General features: G+C 44.8%; 1 protein-coding gene across 2 annotated transcripts in view; it reads right to left on the reverse strand.

Moving 5' to 3' along the window:
* Positions 1–2,257, reverse strand: part of TTC34 (tetratricopeptide repeat domain 34) — a 56,693-nt gene extending 54,436 nt beyond the window's left edge. The window contains exon 1 of one of the 2 annotated variants that reach the window (XM_048825022.2): positions 2,136–2,257. The gene's annotated coding sequence lies outside the window, so the exon portion shown is untranslated. The remainder of the gene's footprint in view (positions 1–2,135) is intronic. The other variant, XM_075121001.1, reaches the window with a different exon arrangement.
* Positions 2,258–24,954: the final 22,697 nt, after the last annotated feature.

The following is a 24,954-nucleotide window of genomic DNA, read 5'->3' on the forward strand; positions in this document are numbered from 1 at the left end:
TCCCTCCCTTCCCCCAACCATCCTTTTGGACCTGTTGTATTAATTTAGATGGAACATATGGGCCCAAAGAGTCAAAGGTGTTAACATAATCCAGTCACTGTCCAACATTAAACCATTTTAAATGAAGTTCGGGGTTTGGTATGCAGAGACCTCAGCTTGGTAAACTCATCATTACAAATCATTTAAACCTTTTATTAAAGATACAGAAAGCAAGGAAATATAGTTAAAGCAATGGAAAGGTAAAGTATTAAGTAAGGCTTTCATTTTTAACAACATCTCTTGTTCCCTTTCCCTTTTGCTGGAGAGAGTTTTTAGAAGGAGCTCCCCTCCCCTTGTTTGACAGCCTATCAGATGGTATCAAAGATGGCAATCATAGGGGAAAAGACAACGAGGAGTCTGGTGGCACCTTAAAGACTAACAGATTTATTTGGGCATAAGCTTTTGTGGATAAAAAACCCACTTCTTTAGATGCATGGAGTGAAAATTACAGATACAGGCATAAATATATATTGGCACATGAAGCGAAGGGAGTAATCTTACAAGAAAAGGGGGGAAAAGAAATAGGGGAAAAGAGAAGAAGTTAGCTGAGATGGGATGGAGCTGGTGTTATTGCTGCTGTTGTGAAAGTTCAATCCTGTTTCCTAAGAAGATAAATGCTCACAAAAGTGGAAAGAAAAGAACAGCAAAGCTGGAAAATGCAGATTCTGGCTTTGGTATTGATCCACCCTGCAGGAAAAACAGGCCCAGCACATAGTCTTATCAGCCACTCCGAGACCTGGCAAACTTGTACCAGCCTCGGGTTATTGTGGGCATTGCTTTTAGCTGCCTCTCTGTTCACGGGCTCACAGCAGTGCTACAGACTCTTATTAAACAGAAGACAAAGAGGGAAATAGGAAAGAGAAGGAATAAAGTGAGGAGGGAAAAGGATACATTTGGGGGGTAGAAACAAAGTCTCCCATCCCAGATGGTGCCTGGGATCCAGCCAGAGCTGGTGAGGGTGGCCTATGAAGATTCCTAAAACGAATATTGAACATTCAGGAGCAGTTGGGGAAAGCAACATGCAGTTGCCCCAGTTAGCTTTCCACTACGACCCCAAAGTGTCCCTACTCTTGCAAACAGCACCGTGCCCAGAGCACAAGCCTTCGGGATACCAGTCTCATATCTCACCCTGGAGACAGCAATCCCAGCAGCACAATGCATTGCCCCAATGCCACATCAGTGAACTAGTTCAGGTCTAATTTCTGAATCCCCAGCACTCAATAAAGTCATCATCCCTTATCGGCTTCCATGAGAACAAAGGGTACACAGCACCTTTTACATGACCATCAAGTCAGCTTTGGGCCCACAGAAGATACCATTTGGGGCCCTGTAGTTGGTGCCTTTTATAACTTGTTTACCCAAAACATTTGTTGCATTATCCAAACTGAATGTGTACAATTTTTTTTTAAAAGAGGAAATAATGTAGATGCTCAGCATGCCAGTTCTTTGGTGCTGAGGCTGCCTTTTCATTTTGTATGCATGCAGCACCTAGCACAATGGACTGCTGCTCCCCACGTGGAGTCTCCAGACACTAATTATAACCTGAGGGGTAAATTTCCAAATGCCCTTCCCTGATTCTGGTGTTTGCGCTGTTTGATTCTGCTCTGCACTCCTCCCATCCCTTTGTGTGACCCCCCTCCCTCCTCACCCCACCTGCACCATCAGACTCCCTCTGACAGCTGGACTCTAGGAAATAAACAAAACCAACCCCCCGCACACACTGCTTTGCCCGCTGTTTGCCTTTTCCCCTCTATCAGAAATCAGTCAGACATTGTTGCTTTTGTGGGTGCTGGGAGAAAGCGGGGAAGGGGAGGAGGCAATTTCCAGCCTGTCTTTGTTTCTGAAGCTGGGGGGTTGTGTGTGGGGGATGTCAGACTATTGGCACAAGTAGCCAAGTCTGCATGGATTCTTCCCAGCTTTGGTATTGGCGGTGATGGGGGGGTCACATTCACTCCTCCCACTACGAAAAGGTGGGAATCTACAAAGGTTAGACAGGGACCAAACCCAGAGCGCCTCACTCCCCAGACAATGGGACAGAAGAGCAGAGGAAACAAAGGGCAGGGGGAGAAGGGCACGAGCAGGGCCTGGGAACTCACGTCTGAACACGCTCGCTGCGGTGGAGGTGCAGGGTGATCTTGGAGATTCCTTGCTGCTGCACTCAGGAGAGGTGACTGCCGCTGGGAGAGATGGGGTGAGAACTGGCTGGCTCGGTTCATCCTGCCACATGCCCTGTTACCCGGGAGACGGTAAACACTAACACAGGCTTCTGTTCCCGCAGGCAGAGGATGGCTGCACGGTGCAGGCGCACAGTCCCTGGCTGGGGCACTATGGCAGGGCTCGAAGCCTGAACTGCCAGGTCTATCTAATCTAATCTATCTATCTATCCCCACACATCCCCCCCTCTATCTATCTATCTATCTATCTATCTATCTATCTATCTATCTATCTATCTATCTATCTATCTATCTATCTATCTATCCCCACACATCCCCCCCTCTATCTATCTATCTATCTATCTATCTATCCCCACACATCCCCCCATCTATCTATCTATCTATCTATCTATCTATCTATCTATCTATCTATCTATCTATCTATCTATCTATCCCCACACATCCCCCCCTCTTTCTATCTATCTATCTATCTATCTATCTATCTATCCCCACACATCCCCCCCTCTATCTATCTATCTATCTATCTATCTATCTATCTATCTATCTATCTATCTATCTAATGACCCTTGCGGTCCCTTCTAACCCTATGATTCTATCTCTCTGTCCTACTAGTCTCATGCAGTATAGTTGTAGCCGGGTCGGTCCCAGGATATTAGAGAGACAAGGTGGATGAGGTCATACCATTTATTGGATCAGCTTCTGTTGGTAAGAGAGCCCAGTTTTTACCTCTCCCACCTGATCTCAGCTAGAGATTGCAGCTGGGCTGATGTAGCTACGACCTAGCTGCAGTTCCTACTTCACTGTCATGGCAGAGGCTTGTCATTGTCTCCCTTCTGCTCCCCATCTGGTGTCGGGTGATGCAGTGATGTAGCGGTGGCCAAAGTCATTCACCGGGGCTTTGTTGAGCTCCCTGACATGGCGGCTCTGCATCGCAGAAGCAGCTCGCAATGTTGTGGAGGAGGAAACATCGGGACACAATATGGCACCTTTCTGCTGAATATTGCAAGGTGCTCTGTAAATGTGGGTCATTCAAATCCTGCAGCGAGTTGGCTCCCTAACTTTCTTGGGCTCCTATGAAGATGCCAGCCTCTGTCGTTATTCAGGAGAAATGCCTGTTGCAGTCAGTGGTGGAGTCTGGCCCATGAAAAATGGAGAGGGAACTTCAAGATTAGGTCTAGGATGAACGGAAAAAAAGTAAAATACGGTTTTGTTTTAAAGGTAACCATTTGGTCTGACCCAGTATGGTTGTTCTTAGGTTCTTATGTTCATTCCCTGGAGGATTTGACTGCAAACACAATGTGCATTATATGGCTGGGCAGCCAGGAAGGGAACCTAATATGTAAATAGAAAATGAAACTGACCACTCTATTTTCACCGTCTAAAATAGTGAAATGTGGAAAGGGAGCAAACAGATTCAATGGTGCACAATGGATTTTTGACATTATGAGTCACAGGTAAGGAATATTTTTCAGGATGTGGCTCGCCTGACAGTGTTCCTTTAAACCAGGGCTGATTCTGAAGTCCAACGTTTCCTTGATCTGTATTCTTTGACATTCAAAGGGGAAAACATTCCCTATGATTAATATAGAATTTTTTGACAGTTTATTAAGAGATTGCCCATTACTTGGCTTTGATTACTTTCATTTTAATTACCCTAATGAGCCATCAAGAAATAATTTAGTACTGCTGTCACATCAGGCCATAGGTGATATTGCTAGGAAAGACCGGAAGGCATAAAAAGGAACAGTTCTGCAATAGAAATCACATTAGCAAGGGCCGAGTTGATCAAACACATGGGCCTCATCCCTCCTCCACTGTGGTTCGAGCTTGTGGGAATGCACACAATGAGGCTGGTGCTCTCGATGAGTTGCGGTCCGTGTTTCAAAAATCATTACCCATAATTTGACTTCGCTGAGGGAGGGAGGGAGGTTTCATATCACTGGTCTGGGTATCACTTCCAGGGACATCTTGTCCCATGGATACAAAGGTCATGGAGAAAGACAATGTCGTCCATTCATTTAAAAAAAATAAAATAACCTTAGCACCAGATGAGATGAGGGTTCCACTGTGCTGGGTGTTGTACATGCACATAACAAGAGAGAGTTTAACAATCTAAGTGGACAGGACTGGCAAAAGGTAGGAGGGAATAATAGAGACACAGAGAGGTGAAGCAACTTGTCCAGCATCAGACACTGAGTGAAGGGCTGAAATAGACCTCAGGTTTCCTGGTTCCCAGTCCTGTGTCCAAGACACTGGATCATGCTGCTTCTCCCGTATGGTAAAGAATTACTGTGATGCAAATGCTCAAACCAACACAGAGAAAGAGCAAGAAGACTGTTTATCCAAACATTAGTTAAATATTAAATACATTACAATAGCTTCTCCTGTTGTTGTAGCCAGGTGATAAATTTTTAAAGGGGGCTGGAGCGGGTAGGGAGTACAGATGGCATACTAGCTGGAGTGCCCTTGAAAAGAGTGCTGTTCAGCAGCATGTGTATGGAATTACCTTCCTCCTTAAAGATGCGGGCTGGGTGCTAATAAGAAGTTATTATGATAATCGTTGTATTTGTTTCTGGAGTGTTCGCAATGCTGGACAAAGCTGGGGGCTATATATAACAGGATGCTGCCTAGAGGGGTTACAAGCCAAAGGCACAACAGAAGCATTATAGGAGAAACAATAGAACTCCATAATGCATATTGTAGACAGTAAATAAATCTATATGCTACAGACACGGATGGGAGTGGGGATAAAACCCCATGATCTTTGGGATCAGAAATATGGGCCTCAACTACTTCAGTTGTTACTGGTTGTAGGGCTTTTTGTTATACTCATAAGAAGCACACGGGAGAAGGCAGCACGCCACATTTATTGAGAATACAACAATTAGCATATGCTTTTCAATCACACACAAACACACACACAGTCCTGCCAGTTGATGTTTATATTTACCAGTCCAGAGTTTGGATCAATCTAGTGGCCAGCCAGATTGGTCACAGAGGGGAACAGGGCTCGGTCGGTTGCGATCTGATGGTCCTGGAGTGTGGCAAGACAAACCCAAAGTCCCATGGCAAAGCACTCTGTTCTTAAAGTCTTTTTTCTCTGTTGAAGTCTATGGATTTTGCTGTTTCAGTTTGTGACCGGTTATTTCTTAATTGGTGTATCTTTTGATGCATCTTCCAATACACCTCTGAGAGGGTCATCCTGTCCTGGTTCCAATTTAATCAATTGTCCTGTCTTTAGAGGTGCGTGCCAGTCAATCTTCCCTTCCTTCATTATGGATGCACGTTGATGATTCTCTGGTCCTTAAGTCTCTTCACTCCTTCCTCCTTGACCATCTGGCTATAACAATGGCCTTCACACCTTATCTTTTCCTGATGCATACATTCCTCGTTCACACAAACAGTCTTTTACAGAGACCTTTGAGAATACAAACAGTGTCAGTTTATTTTGAATCTCCTTAACATAGACACAATACAAGATCCTGTCTCTTACTTACTAAACCTTAAAACAAAGAAATGTATATTTAACTAGAGTGCCTAATTTGTTATACATATAGGAAACCATAGTTGACATTATAACTTATTCTAAAACAAAAGGGTGACCATAATCAGTCATAAGGATTGTTCTGGTCTGTCCCTGCCTTAACCTCAGTACAGACACTGGCAGTCTGTCAGATGCAGTCCTACCAATGTCCCAGAGGGTCATTCCTTTCTGCTATTCAAAAAGGGTGGCTGGTAAAATGAAATCAAGACATAGTACCTCTATTCTTATAGTACAATTATAAAATCCTGCTCCTACATTTTGTCCTTTCTAGAGAATGTGGCCACTAGAAGGTGACAGTGACACAATCATCGTTATACTGACAAGGTGGATCTTCAGAAGATTTTTGAAGCTTAGATGGAGGTTGGCAGGAGTATGGAGAGGCACTAAATACATACACGGAAGTGAGAGGGGGAGGGACAGAGAGAGCGAGGGGATGTGCTTTGGGGATCTAGTCCTTAGCCCATTGAAGACAAGGGAAAGAATCCCACTGATTTTAGGGGATTCTGAAAGCACCTTAGTGTAGGGTGACCAGCCAGCAAATGTGAAAAATTGGGATGGGGATGGGGGGGGGGTAATAGGAGCCTATATAAGAAAAAGACCCAAAAATCGGGACTGTCCCTATAAAATCGGGACATCTGGTCACCCTACTTTAGTGTCACATTAGGGGTGAACTAGACCCTCAGGACCTGAACGAGGCTTCCTGTGTGTGTGTTCATTCAGCATTAATAGTACAAAAACATATAGTATGTCCCCTATGTATTTGTGAGAAAGATGAACCGTGTGTGCAGAGGAATGGACTGAGGAGGAAAGACTGAAGAACTTAAATACATATGATTTAGCTAACTTGTGAATCAGGGTAGCTTGAAAATTGCATCTACGTGACATGGAGGGTGCAAAATCCAAGGAAAGATAGGAGTTCCTTGCTTGGTGCAAGAGTCTGTAACCTAGGAGCAATGAGCTACATTTAGAAAAAGAAAACACCCCAAAAATGACTTGTGACCTGTTAGACTGAGATTATCAATTGTGTTGCTTAGAGTCAAGGGGCCAAATCTTGCTCTCATCTTCACCTATGTGAGGGTTGAGGACAATGGAGTGACTCTGGTGGCAGGGAGAGAAGGAGCTGGCCTGTATTGAATAATAGATGCTAGGTGACTGAGAGCTCATGACACTGAAGTCAAGAGGCTCTGCTGGATATCATCAGCTTTGAAGCCAGATGATGAAATTTCATCCCCAAGTGTGTTCAGTTCTGTGCTCACTGCCTACCCTGAGAAGTAGATTGTGGGGAACTTGGATGTAAAACTGAGCTAGGGAACTCCTTTCTTGTCAAGGAAATCTGCATCCTGAAATCTCCATGCCCCCCTTGCTAGTGCTGTTAGAGTAGGAGACTAGGAGTCAAGACTCTGGAGGTGTATTCTTGGCAGGGCTGGCCAAAATTTTTTTAATTAAACATTTTCTTGTCAGAAAATGGGGTTTTGCTGAAATCAAAATGTTCTGTTGGGAAAATCGAAACTCAACGTTTCATTTCAGCACAAAACCAAAGGTTGAAATATCGGAAGTTCCTTGTCTTGATCAGCTCTTCTTTTTTCTTCCACTGACTTGCTGGTTGCTGTTGGGAAATCTGCTTTACCCCTGTGCACCAAGTTATGCGTCCGAACAACAGGGAGAACAATACAGATCTGGGGCATTTAAAGGCGACCCAATCAATGTTTGTGAAGTGCTTTGAGATCCTCGGCTGAAAGCTGTTACAGAAAGGAGAAGTCTTATTTCATGACTCAACCCCAATTTCTCTGCAATGTTTTAAAACTTTTTGTGCTGTTTACACTTCAGTAAAGCCCGGTAGGAGTGGTCTTTACTGGATGACTTGTCCCATTCAAAGTCCTCTGTTCCCACCACCTGTTTTTGCCCTGTCAGCTGACCCCAGCACTCCTGTTCCTTATGTATATTTAATCACAAATGAGTCAGCACATGAAACAAAATTGATATATATCTATAGCTATACATAGATGGGTGGGGGAGAAGGAAAGCAGAAACCCCTTACTATTTCTCTATGCAACTGCCCAGTAACCCATGTCTTTAGCCCAATTACAATTACAATGCATATGATCCAAGCAAGGGATGAAAGGATGTACTGGTAAGAGCATTTGAACAAGATTACAAGAAAGTTATGGTTACTCTGTTAGAGAGAAGTAACCCTTTTATTAATATTATGGAGATTAAAAAACAACAGCAGAAGCCCCTGAGGGTCACCCCAAAGGCTTTGCTGGTGCAGCCATTGTTTGGGATGGAGCTATGGGGGACAGTGATGCACCAGCATACATTAATTAGTTCCCTGCCTCCCAGTGCTAACAGGGGCAAAGCAGAGCTCCCAGCCAGCCAGGGAGGAAGCCCTTCTCATCCAAGCTGGGTAAGGAGTGGGGTTTGAGCTTGGAAGAAGGCCCCTCGTTTGGTCCCAGTGTCTCCATAGACTCTGATAACTGCTGAGTGACACCCATGCTGATTTGATGCAGTTGCATGTAGTCGCTGAATATTTGGCAAGGGGCAACATTTTTAGTTCCTGGGCAATAATCAGTGATCATCTCTAACCACCTTGCATTCCAGGAGCAAGGCTGAGAAGAAAAAAATGAGCACCTAATTCTCTGAGCCTCCCTTGCCTCTGTGGAATGGACCATTCCATTAACCCTCTCTTCAGGTCAGTTTTTCATTTCAACATGATCCAGAGTGTGGAAGCCTGGGTCGTCCCGCGGTGTGATATGACTCACCTAATGCTTCGGGGAAGCGTAAAGTGCATTACAGATGGATTGGCCCCTCCACAGTCATTGCTCCCAACTCCTTTCTTCCTTTCAATTCCCGCTGCTCTAAAATCTATGTGTGTAGACATTCCTGTTTGAAATGTCATGATCTGACCTGTTCCAGTGGCATTTCCCATCCAGTTCTGCAGACGTGAGAAATTCTGGGCCAATCTTGCTCCCACTGACTGAGAAATATGCAGACATTGAGGGACTTTTATGAATTGAACCTCAGAGCCTTTTACCTGGCATTTATCTATCTAGCTTGGGCCTGATTTTCAGAACTGCTGAGCACCTACAAAGCCAGTGGAAGTCAATGGAGAGGAAGGTTTTGCTCTGTGGTTCAGGCACTGTGCTTGGGCTTGGAAGACTGGGTTTAACTCCTGTATCTGCTACAGGCTTCTTGGGTGGCCTTTAGCAAGGCAGTTAATCTCTCTGTGCTTCCATTCCCCCATCTGCAAAATGGGGAGAATAATCTTTCATATCTACCATCCTTTGCCTGTCTTGTTTATTCAGATAGTAAGCTCTCTGGGGCACACTCATGTGTGTGTGTGAACTCGTGAGCACACAAGGGGGCCCTAAACTCAGGTGTGGCTTCTGGACATTGTTGTCAACATAAATAATGCTCATGTTTACAACTCCACACTGGGTACTCAACTCCTCTGAAAATAAGGCACTCACTCATCTGAGCACTGCAAGACCAGAGAGTGAGGAACTGGTGTTAATCAACCTATGTTACTCCTTACATTTCAATATTGCACTTCCAAACATTTTTCTCTCACTCTTTCCCCACGCTGCAACTTTATAACCAAACGGGGATACAACAGCAGGTGACTGTTGGGGATAACTGATTTGGTTACACGATGTTCTCAACTTATATTGGTTTGAACTAAGTTTATCAATCAGGCATGGAAACATTAATCACCCAGAAAAAATAACACACAGCGAAATGACTTTTCAAAATGTCGTTGGTATAATTATCATCTTGCCCATTACATTAAATGCCACCATTTATAACTGTAATGTTTAAGTATGCAAACAGTAATTAACTTGGTAATGAACTAAGGACCCCTGTGCCTCTCCTCCCTCAGCTAATTTGCATGTTAATTATCATTAGCAACTGGGGAAACAAGTTATAAACAGCTTAATTAGCAGCTTAATCATTTTTACAAGAAAATGTGCCACACTTTGATACATGAGCAAGAGTTAGATTAATGAAGTCAGATGAGAATGTTTTTCCAGCGTCGTTTCCAGACACAGCGCTGTGCTTAGAGCTGGGAGACCTGGATTACCCACAGACACACACATGCATCTCAGGGGTTCGGGCTTCATTTTACAAGCAGGGATTGTGTAGGTAGAGGGCTTTCTCAGCATCTAAGGAGGAACTGGCCTGCTTCTTCATGTTGGAAAACAAACAGTTCATTTACAACCATCAATAGGCCATGGTGGAGTTTGGTGCTTTGTGATGACAGGCCATAGAACCATGAGACTTTGGGCCTCAGTGATAGTTGTCTGTTAACTATGCTGTTGCTGGTCCTTTCTGCTGTCATTTGATTGGCAGACCGCTAGGAGATGCCTGGTCTAGTCAGCATCATGTTAGATACATTGGGTGTGCCTGTGTAGTCCACACCCACTCATTGTGGAGCTCTGTCCCCCTCTCCTGGTGAATGGGCCATATGTGGAGATTGATGAGCCTGTTACAGCCTTGGCTAATGGAGTTGCATGTAGTAGCTGAGGACGTCGAGGTCTGTGCTTTTAGAGCCAGAGGTCCTAGGTGCTCCACACACAACACTAGCTTCCCATTGGGGTATTGAACCCTGATCCCCCTAAGGACTCTTACTGTACACAAATATGGCAGCACCGCAGATCAACGCATTCTCAATGGCTATAGCCTGGGATATCTTACAGCACAGCCAATGCCAGGGTTGCACCTGGAAAACCCTGATCAATCCAAGAGCTTAGCTGGTACATTCCGCCTTGATTTGCTAGTGCTTGCTACATATGAGCACAGGGGATGAATAGGTGTTCTTCTGAATGTGCACGCAGTGGTTGGGCAGATGTGTTCTTCCCTGTGTGTCGGTGCTAAGCCAATGCCCAAGAGGGCAGGCACGTACCCACTCGGGAGTGCCACTTTTGGGATAAGACATAAACACTGAAATTTGGGCCAAGATTTTCCAAAATCATTTCCTGCCCTTCAAAGGGGCCAGATTTTCAGAAAGGACTGAGCACGTGTGCTGCACAAATCAGGGCCTTTTGCAGTCTCTCAAGTTGGGCACCTAGCAATCAAAGCTTTCCAGTTCATTAGTCTCTTCTGAAAATGGTGGTCAGTAATGCCTCCTTGTGGGTCACATCCAAGGGGGTATAGGGACCAAATAAAAGCTGGAAGGGAAATGTCACAAAGTGGCTAGTTAGACTCTTTAATAACAAAGAAATTTGTTTATTTGATGGAAAGCTTTGAGGCTTTTTTCCTCCCTGAAAGCGACTAATTATGAAAGAGGCAGGGTTGGGACTGTTATCCAGAAACTTCTGATTTCTGCTTCTTTCTCAGCCACTAATGTGCTATGTGGCCTAGGGCTAGTCATATAGGTCTCTGCCTCAGTTTCCTTATCTGAAAAAAGAGAGAAGCAATTAGATCTGCCTGTGGAAGGTATTTTCTGGGAAAACTTGTGAAAGAAATATACCAACAACTTGCATTCTTTGCAAACATTATTTGCAGACATTTTCTATGTTTCAATGAAAAGTTGCAAACCAAAATATTTTGATTTTTCAGGTTTTTTTCTCTCCTCCCCCCTCAAAAAAGGGAAATTTTAGAAAGAAACAAGTATTTTCTGCACAAATGTTTGTTTAAAAAAAAGAGGTCATTTTTCATATCTCTAATACAAAATATTCAAAGGAAAAATTTCAACCAGCTCTAGTTGCTGTTATTATTATTATCATTACAATGGGGATGGGTTTAATACGAAGGAGAAATAATTAACCCAGTTTGGTCACATTGGTAGTGCCACGTGCCCCCATTTAGTCTACACTAAGGCAGAGGGCATTGTCGGGTTACCTGGCATTGCTCTTCTGTGTGTATGTGATGAGGTGTCTACCTCCCACAGGGGAACAAAAGGATAACAGTCAAGTAAGAGCCCAATTAGCCCACCTGGCTGCACCTGCAGGTGCCAGGCTTGATTTATTACCCCTGGCTGGGCAGGAGCTGGGGCCTCTTCACAAAAGAAGAAGTGAAAGCTACGGAGGGGTGGGCCAGTAGAGATACCCAGGAGAAAGGAGGTAAGGACTGCTCTCTCTCTGGGAAGGAAAACTGAAGAAGGCCCCAGGGATGGAATTAAACCTCATGGTGGGGCATGGAAAGGGGGCAGGGCACAGAGAGGCTGTCCTAAGAGGTTGGTGTTCCAGCAGAGAAGGAAGGAGCTGGGAGGATCTAGGGAGACTGCAGAGACCTGGGGACCAGAGGAGCGGCTGTGTTAAGCACAGGCTGCAGGGAAGCTGCACAAGGGGCTTGGTGGTAGGAAGTGGCCCAGGCAAACAGCAGTGTGGCTGAGTAGCAGACCTAACGGCTCCGTACAGGGTCCCTGAGCCAAAGCTGAGAGTGTGTCTGGATTCCCTTCCCAGCCCTGAGGAAGGGGTGTTTGAGTCTGATGTAAGGACTGTTGAGGCTGGGGGGTGTCTGAAGATGGAGTGTCATGCATGGGATGAGGAATAGCCCAAGATGGGGCAGAAGGATCGTTTGTGTTGGATGTTTCATTGTGCTTTTGTTACCCCTGATGTGGAGCTGACCTCAGTGGAAACTCTGAGTGTGGAGTGCCTACTGGCCTGGACCCTGCGTGGTTAGGTAGAGAACTGATATTCCTTGGTGGGAAAGAGGGAATTCAGACAGGTGACTTTTCCTGCATGGATTTCTTCTTGTTGTGACTAAAGGCTTTGCCTAATGCAAAGTATAACAACGCCAGGTCCACCAATGTGCTACGTGCAGTGGCCACATATTCTTCATGGCTATCTTCAGGGATACAACATGGAAGTTTTGTCTTTAAAAATTCTAGGCCCCCTAGAATCTGAGCTGAAGGGGAATCTCTGGCCACTGTGACAGTATTAGTCTGTTATCTTTTGTGGGCAGTTGCTAGATAGAGTCTGACATTGTTCAACTGGTGTGAAACATTCTATCCAGTATGGTGTGTGTGCACAAACCCACATGCAATTGTGTTTTGGACATACACAACTGTGTGTGCAGTAAGGAGGTGAGAGTGAAGAGCAGAACATGTAATTCCTGGCCCCAGCCATGCTTCCTCCTAAGAATTCATGTAAGGCTTGTTCTGTTTGGTTTTAATCTTGAGGTGGAGACCTTCTTTGCCAACATTTCCCTTGTCTCCCATTTCTAGGCATTGTTAACTTGCTGGGAATTGTTCTTTCATTGTTTCTACTTTGTTATCTTTAAGTGGGCTTCTGACCAGGAGGAGATATATCTATATCAGGGCTTTGGACCTCACTGCAGCTACCCCATTTTTACTCCAGCTGAGCATCTTGACAGAACTAGCTAAAACACCCAACCTGTCCTTTCTTTGCAAGCAGTGGATCTCCTGTAAAATCTGGAATGGGTTGTATAATTGAATTAATAAACTAAAAAACCCTACCTCCATAGTCAGATGAAGACTAGATAGAACTTTCCTGTGGGCCTTTATGCTTCTAGTCACCTTCTTGCTTGGTAATGATCTCCAGATGGGAACTCTCCCTGTTGCTTATGTAATGAATAAACGGTTGCCCTGGGAGATTTTTCCATGTTAATTTGCCAAGAGGGCTTTGTTTCTTGATCAAATGAACTAACGTGATGAAGGGGTGATGGAGATATTTGTTTGTAAAAGCATTTGGCTGCAGAGGAACCGTGGTGTTAGACTGGGAGGTTTGGTATCTGACAGGGGCCACGGTCCATTAGGGCCTGTTGCCAAATCCCACAAAGTTCATTTCACTGCAGGCTTAAACCAGATTCAAGAATTCTGCTTGCTTGAGTGCCAGAGGAAACTAGTGACTCAGTCCTTGGAAATAGCAAAAGTTATTAAAGGTAACATGTTACACAACATTATTGGCTCAAATGCACTCTGGTGTTACTCCATTTTGACCCTATTGGCTGACTGTGTATTGAACTGCATTCAGTAGCAGTCTTGCCCTTTGGGGGCATCTGGAGGCAACACCATGCTCAGAACATGAGAAGATAAAGTCCCCTTCACCCGTTTCTGTGCACTGTTCACAGCTGTTACCAGGATCAGGCTTACGTCTTCCGGCTGAAGGATCCACGCCAGGGTGCTCCCGGTGGCAGGGTGCGTATTTCAGCCAGGGCTTCCACAGCCACAGCAGCAATGGAGTTCTGGGGAGGCACCTGTGCGTGGGTGAGGAGAAAGTCACTGCAGGACTTTGCCAAGTGCCCTCTTTTAGTAAGTGTAAGTGCAGCTGAGGGGGGTCACAGGCTCTGACTGAGAGTTGCTACTCACTGAGCAGCAGCCAGTCTGAACAGTTGTGGCATTAGAGTGGTTTCTGATGGTTTTTCTCTAGGGCAGCTTCATTTGCAGTGTCTAAATGATATAAATCATTTTGGAATCATGACCTGTTCCCAAACTGGAGAACTGAATGCTGGATTCTAGGGAAAACTCTCTCATGAGTTCTGAGTGTGAATGTAAAGGAGCACCCAAGTGACTTTGCTATTGAAAGAAAAAAGTATCCTTAGACACCACCATATTACAAATGAAAAATAACAATAGAACCCAACAGCACAAAGCTTGGGGATAGTGCAGTTTCTGCTTCTTGCTACTGGAAAGGCATTTCAAATGGGACATTCACAGAAGAAGTGATGGGATAAATAGTTTAAGCAACATTAAACTAATGGGTAATATCACCAGATGCTCACATTGTAACGTGCCAACTGAATACATTAATTCTGAGAACAAATTAACTGTTTTCAGTGGATTGTGTTATGGGATTATATATCTGGAATAAAGATACAGGCATTGCATATACAGGTAAATAAGGTGCTTTGATACCATAATGAAAGTATAGTACAGATACCTTAACGGACAGAAAAATCTCTTGTATGTGAATTGATTGACACTGTAAATCCACGGTAAGTGGAGAATAAATTCCTGGTGGAGAAAATTGATGCCAGTTCATATACCCTAGTTTTATGGTGTGTGAAAAGAGATCTGAATTTATACAATTAAATAACAAGCTCTAAAGCTTTGGGATAAAGTGATTGTCTGTTCTTTTCAAGCCTGGATTGTACTGTAAGTAATTCTCTCTGAATTTCATCCTCCTGTCATTCTAAACCATTACCAGTAGAGGGTACCAATGCACCGTTTGTGTTTATACGGATAGTCACCTTTGGAAATCCTGAATCTTTCCTTTGTGTGGCTAAGCTGGAGCCAGCACAAAAGCAGAAAGCTGTTACCTTATGGGGCTTGGGAGTTTTGCTCACAGAATTTGCACCAAATGGCTGGTTGCGGGAGCCTAAATGTGATGGTCAGAACAGAGGGGTTTGTCGTGGAAACCTGAGACTCCAATTCTTTTCAGACTTGGAAATTAATTTATTTTGTGTCCTCTTCTAAATCTGTGTTGTGGGGCATCACTGGCCTGCCGCTCTGATCTCTCTCTCTCGTTTCACATGGGTCACGGTGTGGGGTGACTCTCTGAAATTTCCCAGATCAAATTCAGCTCAAGCAGGAGCGTGGCTTCCTCATCGAAGCGTATCTCAATGGGCTTGAGCCACGTACGTGTATGTGTGTGTGTGCACAGAGTAGCCTGGGGGGAGAATTTCAGAAAATCAGGCCCTCTTGTGGGATGTCTACTCTTTTCTACTTCCAATCAGTTGGGAAATATCATAATAATGGAATTTCTTATCATATCAGCTTCTAGTGTTAGCTGGGACTCAACCCCTTCTTCACCTGTTATTTTCCATTTTTAACGGAACTGTATGCACCTCACAACAGTTGTGGTCTGGAATTTGGGTGAAGGTTTCCAGAGAACTTGTGGTAGGTGCACTGGTTCGTCCTGAATTAGGATCTAGAAATTCAGCCAGTATTTTGTCACTTTCAAAGAACAGGTAAATTATGATGATCAGTGCAGAACATCTCTGAAGAACACGCAGGCGATCTCCAGTTTTGTATTCATAAGTGTCCCGTTCCCATTAACCGAATACTACCCTAAGTGGGCCTGAGGCATGGGTCTGTAATGAAGTGTAAATGTTAACTCCTGGTCCAGTTCAAGCTAGAGGAAGCTTTGCCATTGACTTCAGTGTGTCCAGGCTCTGACTCCTAATTTTGGTCTCTTCTGTTGAGATCATTAGGAGTTTCAATCCATTCAAGATCAGTTGTAGCTGTTCACTGGCATCTGTGTAATGAGCTGGTGGCTTTGGTCTACTGTGGGCAGGTATAATTGAATGTCACAAGAAACCCACCCCCAAGCACTGTGCTAATACACAGCACTTTTCATCCCAAGATGCCCATCCACTTTGTAAAGGCGGGTTTTATTATCCTCACTGTACAGATGGGGAAACCGAGATGCAGAGATTTGCCCAAGGTCACATGCTGCATTCGTGGTAGACTTGGGAAGCAAACCTAGATCCCCTGACTCACAGTCTGCGGCCCTGTTGCCTGTATCATGTTGCCTCCTTAGCTCTACGAAGAGGCCAAGAACTGAATGGATTTGGCGGCTGAGTTACCCTCTCAGTTCTAGGGCTAATCTCTCATGGCTGGCACGAGGTGTGTTGCTGCTGATTTGTTAATGATCAGATGACATTCGCTTCCATAGCTCACAAGCTGGCACCTTTCACGAGCACTAAATTAAAATATTATTTCACCTTCATGTTAGGGTAATGCCCGGAGTCCTCAGGCAGGCCCAGGCCCTGCCCTATGAATATAGACAAAGATGACCTGTGAGCCAAAGAATTTACATTCTGAGAAGGTAAATGATGTATGAAGGGTGGGAAGAAGAGGAATATAATTCATCTAGACACATCCATTTGCATTTTGTAATGTATTATCGCTAGATAAAGAGTCAGCTAAATGCTGAGAAATGGAGACTTTCCTGCATCATGCAAGAAGGTACGAAGCTGATCGTCATCTGGGGGAAATCCAAGCAGCCCACTGAGGCCAATGTGCAAGTCAAGGGAGCGTCTCTGGTTTACACTAGCCGAGACTCTGGCCTGGTGTGTGTTGTTTCCTCAGTCAGTGGCCCACAACACTTCCTTGCGAGGTGTGGTGCCCTCCAGAATGGCATCCGGTGCCCAGAGCGCATCCCACGCTACCTTCTACATGTTCTTGATCAGCCCACGTAGTCAGTGCTGCTGAACGTTTCCTTTGATACTGAACCTGGAGTGAGCGTCTCTATTTTAATGTAAAGGCACGAAACGACAGCTCAGGGGTTCAGCATCCCAGTTTAAACTTCCTCTTTATGGGCATTTATGCTTCAGCAAATAGAATAATCATTTAAGAAAAGAGATGAGACGCTGATAAAGGTGCTCAGTGGATTGTTTCCAGTAGCCTGTAAATACCAGGAGAAAGCCCCTCTGACACCTAGCACAAAGCCAGAGGCAGCTTTGCTACAGAATCCACCCTGGTGTTTTCTTTCTCTTGTTAGCACTTTAGTGGGGACCATCTTGATGAGCCAATCAGCCTGGATCTTTTGTTCCTAGAAGCGTAATTGTTTGCCCTTGCTGCTTTTTTGTCTTGGCCTGATATTGTCTTTGGGGTAGTCTTTTCCTTGAGCCTGTGCAGTGCTTACCACAATGGGGCTCTAGCCCTTGGTTGGCGTTGCTAATAAACCCCTTGTGGTATCCCAGCTGGCTGGTGTGGAGACTTCCAAAGCAACATATTTACTCAACCAGTTCTGGAGCTAATCCTGCAAACACTTGGTTTCAAGAAGCACTATATGCTAAATAAAGCAGTAAGAGTTTGTGGGATTGGGCCCTTATGCCCTCCTCTTCCCTGCCACTTGAGCAGAGGTGTGAGTACATCCAGAAGAACACCAGAGGGAGCTATAGGAAGGAGTGAGGACAAGGAGAAAAAACGAGATGGTGGGAGCACTATGGACTCCCATTGATTTCACTGGGCTTTGGATCAGGCCCTTTGGGAGTCTGCTTGAATAAAGAATCTAATTTAGTTGCACTGGCTACTCATCTGCGTCACCCCAACTCCACCAGAGAGCTGGCCTCTGTACACACATGCCCTTGTTAGAAACCCAACTAGGCAGTCGTTGCCTTTGGGGTTGTTCACCAATGCTCCTGGTCTGACAGACAACCACTGCGACACCCTTTGACGTGTCCTCCTTGTTCCTAGAGGCAGGACTGTGCTATGGCCACTTCCTTCTTCTGGCCACCAGTTGCAGCACTGCTCACCCTTCCAGAGCAGGGAGCAGCTGTTATAACCTGCCCCCCAGCACACCGCGCACACACGCTCCTTTCCCCAGCAGTCAAAAGAAGAGGAGATTAAAGAGAAGTAAACATCAACATTTTTCTTTTTTCCTTCCTTCCTTCCTTGGCCCAAACCACATGCTTGTCTTCATTCCTCTCTATTGTGATCGTGCTTAGAGGCTCAATCCCACTGTTCTAGACACAGCCCAAACAAGCGCTTGCCCCAAACAGCTTACATTTTAGGTGTGAGATGAGAGGCAGGTGGCTACTGCAAATGGGGGAAGCAGAGAATAACCATGAGCTGGGTACACAACGATCAGACCTTTGTGGGTGTTTGAAATCAGTAGCCGGATCTGAATCCTCCAAGGTGGCCCCCTCTCTTCTGTCAGACATTATCCTCAACTTAGTCCTGTTCCAATGATAGATTCCATCCTGGATCCAAATGTGGGACCTTGAGCGTATCCTTTGATCTCTGGTCTTGTCTGTTTCATGGATTGGGATTGCAAAGAAGAAACAGAACATTTAAGACAACAGCCTGTTCATTGTACTAGGATGTAAATACTAAAACAGTGGGGAAAACAAACCTATAGATTGATAGATGCCTGTAGTTTATAAGTTATTAAGCACTAGGTAACAGATTTGATTAATTTTGTGCCTGGAGGGTTTTTCTTTTCCTTTTTTAAGAATTGGAGAAAACAAAATATTTTTCTAATTAAATAAATCTACGGTACCCGCTAATGGGGCCCGTCTGTGCGCTTGTCACAGAGCACTGGGAGAAGTGGAATAATGATTTTATTTTTTCATTAAATAGAATTATAGGCAGTTACTCAAAGCAACTGTGAGCCTAATTGAAAGAAAACCATTTCTTCTTAATTTACTTTCATGGTTCCGGATGATAAAAGAGTGTGTTCGCTGGAAAATTAAATAAAAAACACAACGCAAGGAAGCTTGAAATACTGCTTGGCAGGCACAGGTGGGATAGACGAGCCCGCTGCTAACATGACTTCCTTTTAACTTTAACTCGAAACTTTGAGTGAGTTCAGATACCAGGGTTTCCACTGAGAAGCCATCCTCCCTGCTCCATCCCCTTCCGAAGGTTTTATTCAAGCCTTCGCTTCAAAGCCAAATCGCTCAACTCTTAATTTAGTCACCCCCCAAATCAACCATTCCATACAGTCTCCTCCTGCGGTCATGAGCCCAGAGTTAGATTGTGCCTCGGACTGCGCTCTGGAGAATGGCAGTCAGAGGGAGTGAAACCCCGTTCCTCATGCCCTGCATGGGCTAGGCTAGCCTACCCTACCCATACCTTAGCTCGATGTGCCTAGGAGTAAATGGGGCTGCTCACGCCCTCCAAGGAACGGATGGGGAATGAGTGGATCCTTGGCTCCGCTCTTCTCACACTCATTGCTCTCGGCTACTCAGGCCAATGTTGTAACCTGCTGCAGGGGTAAGCCAGGAGGAAATTATGACCTCACATGAGTACTGGAGAAGCAGAGCAGGAATTGTGACGCAGAGGGGTGTCTATGAGGCACGGGGCCTCCAGGGGCAATGAAGAGAATGTATCTCCCCTGTTTGGGTCTGCACCTAAAGGTACAATCTGGCCCATAGAGAGCAGATGTGAAGTAGTGGTCAGAGCAAGAACCTGTTATTCAGGACTCCTGGGTGTCAGTGTTTTGCAGGCTGGGTGGGTGGCCAAGAGCTAGTGGATCGCACTGTTGGGAAATGCAAGTCAATGCGCAGGGCTTTATTTCTTTTGCTGTTCTCGAAGCCATTCAGTTCCCAGCTGAAGCCTGTGGCTGTCCAGGGCCTGTACCGGGGAGCTCTCTGCATCCTTGCAAGTAACTCACAGGATGGCCCAATCTCCCCTTCCATCACAGGGACTGGAGTGGGGAAGGCAATGAATGGCATGATCATTTTTATCCCCTGGCAACTGGCTGGGACCCCATTCTTGCTTGGGGCACCACAGACCATTAGGCTGGGCTTGGGGGTGCACTGCCCTATGCAGGCCTGCTTCTCCTTGAGTGAAACTTCCAGGCTCCCTGAGTGTGTATGTTGCACCAGCACTTGAGAGGTTATAATTCCATTGTGAGGGTCCCTACATGGCCATTCTACTGCCTGAGATAAGGACACATCTGCTCGGGATCACAGAAGCAAACAGTGGCTGCAGCACTGACAGGAGTCTGTTTCCACTAACTGTTCCTGCTACTTCTTACACTAAACAGTCCCTAAAAAAGGCATGAGATAATGTTTCCCTGTGGCTGCTGTCAGACTCTCTCAGGGCTGACATTTGCTCCATCTTTTGGATCTACTGGGTCCAGGATGAGATTCAGACCATCCTCCAAGGAAGCAAGATGTCTCCTTTTTTCTGTAAGAAATTAACTTTCGCTCTTCTACTGATGACATTGAAGAGGCACAAGCTCATTCCAGGGCTTTGAATGGCCTTGGTCTGGTTAGTATATCGTGAAAGGGGGTGGGAGGGAAAGGGGGAGTTAACACAGTGAGGCTGAGATGCTACTCTGAAACAGATCCTTTTTTGCTTTTTAAAAACTAGCCTGAGTATTAGGAAGCAGATCTGGGGTGGGAACCAGATATTTCATTTTTATGGGGAATGCTGCAAGTCTGAATGTTTTGGGTTTCATTCCATTTCAATCAAATTCAGAAAACGGGAGGGTGGGGGGGAATCTCTTTGAGTCAATTTAGATGTTTCCTTTTGATGAAACTGAAATGTTTTCCTCTGATTTTGACTTTTTATATATAATAGATTTTGCATGAAAGGTCATTCCGAACTAGACAATTGAATGTTCTGTCTGCAAAGGCGCTGTAGATCTTCTCTCAACTTTTTTCTTTTGAAACAAACTTTTTTGTCAATTGTCATGTTTCACTTTTGACAAATCGGCATTTTCCAATGGAAACATGCTCCTCTGGAGAACTTCCTCCTTTAGGAAGCTTTGGGATAGGGATAGGGGAAGGCAAGCAACTTGGCTCAGATCATTAGTAACATGATACTGAACTTCCCATCTCTAAGCCAGTAGTTTGGATCTACTGAGATCAACAGTGACCACATGTCATTACCATTTGGTGGCCTATGTGAAAAGAACCAGTACATTTCAATCCCTGTTTAACAGGGTCCTATAGAAATTACATTAAACCTTCTTTGCTATTGTATGGGACAGTCTGAAAAATCTATGGAAAGGTTAAAACTTTTAATTAAAATCTAGACACTTTTTCCATATGGAAAATGAGTGAGCATGGCAGCAGAAAGTGGAAATTCCCAAGAGACATTGGTGAGGTCTCCAGCCCTGTATGTCAAACCCAAGACTTTTTTTCACTAATTTTTGAGTTTAGCCAAATTGACTTCAAATCTCCAGACCTTTGGAGAATTGCCAGTCGTTAGCTTGATCTCTCCATGATGATCATTACAGTAATGGAAGTCACAGCCTCATTGCGCCTGGCGCTGTACATACACCTAGTAAGTCCCTGCCTCAAGCTGTTTATGGGCTATCCAAATAGATGAGCTGGGCAAAAGGTGGGAGAATAGCAAAAGATAATCGTTTCCTGTTGCCATTAATAATCCTACTGACCCATTTCTGAGCATCCAATCTAAAAATGCTCTGATATGCCTTTGCATACCTGATAAATGCCCCTTTCAAAATAAGGATTTCTGCCAAACTCTTTAATACCTCCTTAATGTGAACTGACATTTTTCTCCTTTGTAATCACTGTATTAAAGTTTAATATAAAGTATTAATAAAACATACCATCCCTAATGGCAACCGGCAGAATAGTCTGAACATGGCTGCTGTGCAAAAGATATTCGTGTGACCAAATCATAGTGTGTTTAATCCTTTCTGTGCAGTCCAAGGGTAGGGGGTTCCTTTGCTATTTGGTGGTCCCAAATAGTGTACTCTTGAATGCAGTTACCACCACAAGCGCACAAGCCAGTAACGTATTGGTCATTTGTCTTGGGGATCATTCTTGTCTTAAAAAAAAAAAAATAATCCACTTAGAGAACTCAGGTCACTCAGCTAAAGGAGATGATTTAAAAAAAAAAAGACTGAAGTGGGGGTGTTGCTGTTTTCTGCCCCTGTGGATTTTTAAAACCTCCATTTAAGGCCCAAAATAGAGGTAGAATAAAGGGTGAATAAAGGGTGTGTCTTCCACAGCTGTTCCAAGGGGGAAAAGCAGGAAACGGTGCTTGAGTCTATTTTCCTGGGTAGTTGATGTGACTAATTGCTGGCAAGCTTTGCCATACTGTAAGTGTGTGTGTGTGTGTGTGTGTCTCACCTGTTGAAGGCCTATGGGTTACATTACTGGACAGGGCACCACCAGCATAAAACTCATAAGAGTGAGGGGGTGGTGGAGACTCCCTGACTTACCTGTGATTTACAGCCTCCTAATGTTTTAAGCAAGCCAGAAGCATTTTAAGTATATAGGGCTAGGTATCTGGAGTGGCCATGCTGTGTTCAGTGCAAGACCAGGGAGGAGTAGGGGCAAAGTGGTCTTTAAGCTCCCTGCTTCCTGGGACTGCCCCCAAGGAAAGTTAGGGCAGCCTGTTGTCTGCCATGGCCCCAGGGGGCCTCCCCCAACAGCTGGTGATTAAGGGCATTGTGGGGCATAGGGGTAACTGGGCTACATCCCCTTTCCCTTTGGAATATCCTATGGAGAGTGGGTGGCATAGAATTGCTCAACCAGGAAGCTGTGGATTCTTCTGATGCAAGGAGAATATTTATGAGACTGGCTTTATTTTCTATTTTTTGCCACAAAACAGCAAACCGAGAGGAAGGATGGCCTTGTTATGGTGCTGGGCTGTAGCTCAGGAGCTGTGGCTTCAATTCCTTCCCTTACCACGTACCTTCTCTCTGACCCAGGCATAACACTTAATCTCTCTCTGCCTCCATTCTCCAATCTTCTGCCTGCATGTTGCTTCTTTCTCCCTCCTTTGTGGGTCTTCCCTATTTAGGGTCTTTGGAGTAGGAAGTTTCTTTTACCTTGTGTATGTACAGCATTGAGTGCATAAGGTCCCTAATCTCAGGAGAGGACTCTCTTCTGCAGGAAGATAAAATTTCCCCAAATCAAGAGAATAGCTTTAAAAAAAAATCGCAATTTTAAAGAAGAACACTGGGTTCTTTTTATTTACCTTCTGGATTTTCAAACTTCGAAGTTCCAGTTTTCAAACTGATTTTCAACCACGAGAGTTAGAAGATCCTTTTATTTTTAAGTGAAAGCTGCAAGTCTCATGTAATCCCAGGACTCCGGCAACCAGCACTTCTAGGGACCCACCAAATATTGTGAGGCTTGTAATAAAATCAGTGGAGCTGGCAACTCTAAAGTCCTGGTTCCACTGAAGGAAAAGGACAAGGGAACCAAACATTTCTGTTCACGTTTGTTTTCTGTAGTCATCTCAGCTCCTTTGCTTCACTTTGTTTTAGCCTATTCTGAGGATATAAAAATATCAGAAGGAGAGACCTGCACAATTGACTATTTTATAGACTCAATGGGGAAAATAGTTTCACATGCAGAGTAATCTGGGCTAGGAGGAGGGAAAGGAGAGAGAGAGAGAGAGAGAGAGAGAAAATAAAGATCCAGGCCTGGGACTGCATGAACGAGAGGTGTCGTGTGAGGGTAAAGAGTGACTTAGATACCAGAGGGATGGCATTGAGAAGCGGCAGGCGGAAGGAAAAAGGGGAGGGGGGCTGAGGGGGAAAGCAGGAGACATGGTAAGTTAAGTAAATTCACATTTATTTCTCCAAGAATTTGTTTCAAACACTCTTCCTGCCCTCACTGAACATTTGCTGTTTGGACGCCGTCCACTCAGGGGAGGAACAAAACCGCTCTGTGTTATAGCACGAGTGGCCAAGGTGAACACCAGGTCACCGGCAGGCTGCTGCGTTCGGTGCCTGTGCGCTCTACCTGAGGCGCAGTGTGTGTGGAGAGGGGTGAATCAGTGGGCATTTGGCCCCCCACTAGCACTCCCCCAGGCTCCATACTGGGCCTACAGTTTAGTCCTGTAAACAAAACCCCAATGCTAATTGTTATCCATCTCCAGTCAGTCCCAGGCAATCTGTTACTAGCAGCTACATACTGCAGAGACTAGTCACCCTGGTCTCATTATGCTTTAAAATCTCTCCACAATGGTTCATGCAGAATGGGCAAGCTAGCCCACCGCTCTGTAATTCGATATCCTCAAGTCCAATATCCAGTCCGATGCAATCAGAGAGGATAATGCTGCAAGATAGTCTCCCATTTAAATTAGGCCCCCGAATATCAGCACCAGTGAAAGGGTTTTCAGCACCAGGGAAGACAAAATTAGTTTTACCCTTAGCCTAACCTTGCCTTCCCTGCATGGCAGATAGCAGATATGCTCCAGCTTATTGAAACTACAACAAACCTATTGTCTGGAGGCTGTCTACGTTAAAATGAACAATGAGAGACATTGTTGGTAATCTGTTATTGGAAGTTTTAAAATGTATGTCACGTTGGTATAGCAAAGAAATGGGGCATCTGCAGTGTAACCGTGGCGATCTTAGTACAGTGTTTCTGGGAGCAACCTTTCCCCACACAAAAACTACTCTACTGCGTGTAGGCCTCTGTCCTCCCTCACATGAATTCAACCTCTCTTCACTTCTAAAGAAGTTGCACCTGTGGGATAGAGGGCAGAATGGACTCTGTCGTATGTAGCCATTAACAGGCAACATACAACTCAGTCTTTACAAAGACAAATACGGCATCGCACACTGCTCTACCAGGCCGAGACCACTGTAATTTTATTTTGTTGAACGTCTAAATCCAAATCGATATTTCTACCACCGCTTCTAAAACAGACTTGCACCAAGACGGCTTAAACCAGCTGTGACAGTGGGACATTTCTTTTCTTTTTCATTTTTAATATTGAGGCCTGGTCTACACCTAAAACTTAGGTTGACAAGGTGACATCAGTCAGGGCTGTGAAAAATTTCACTCCCTGAGCACCATGGCTGGGCTGACTCAACCCGCAGTGTACGTGCAGCAAGGTGAATGGAA

This window comes from Caretta caretta, chromosome 18 (assembly GCF_965140235.1).
Source record: "Caretta caretta isolate rCarCar2 chromosome 18, rCarCar1.hap1, whole genome shotgun sequence".
NCBI classification, from domain to species: Eukaryota; Metazoa; Chordata; order Testudines; family Cheloniidae; genus Caretta; species Caretta caretta.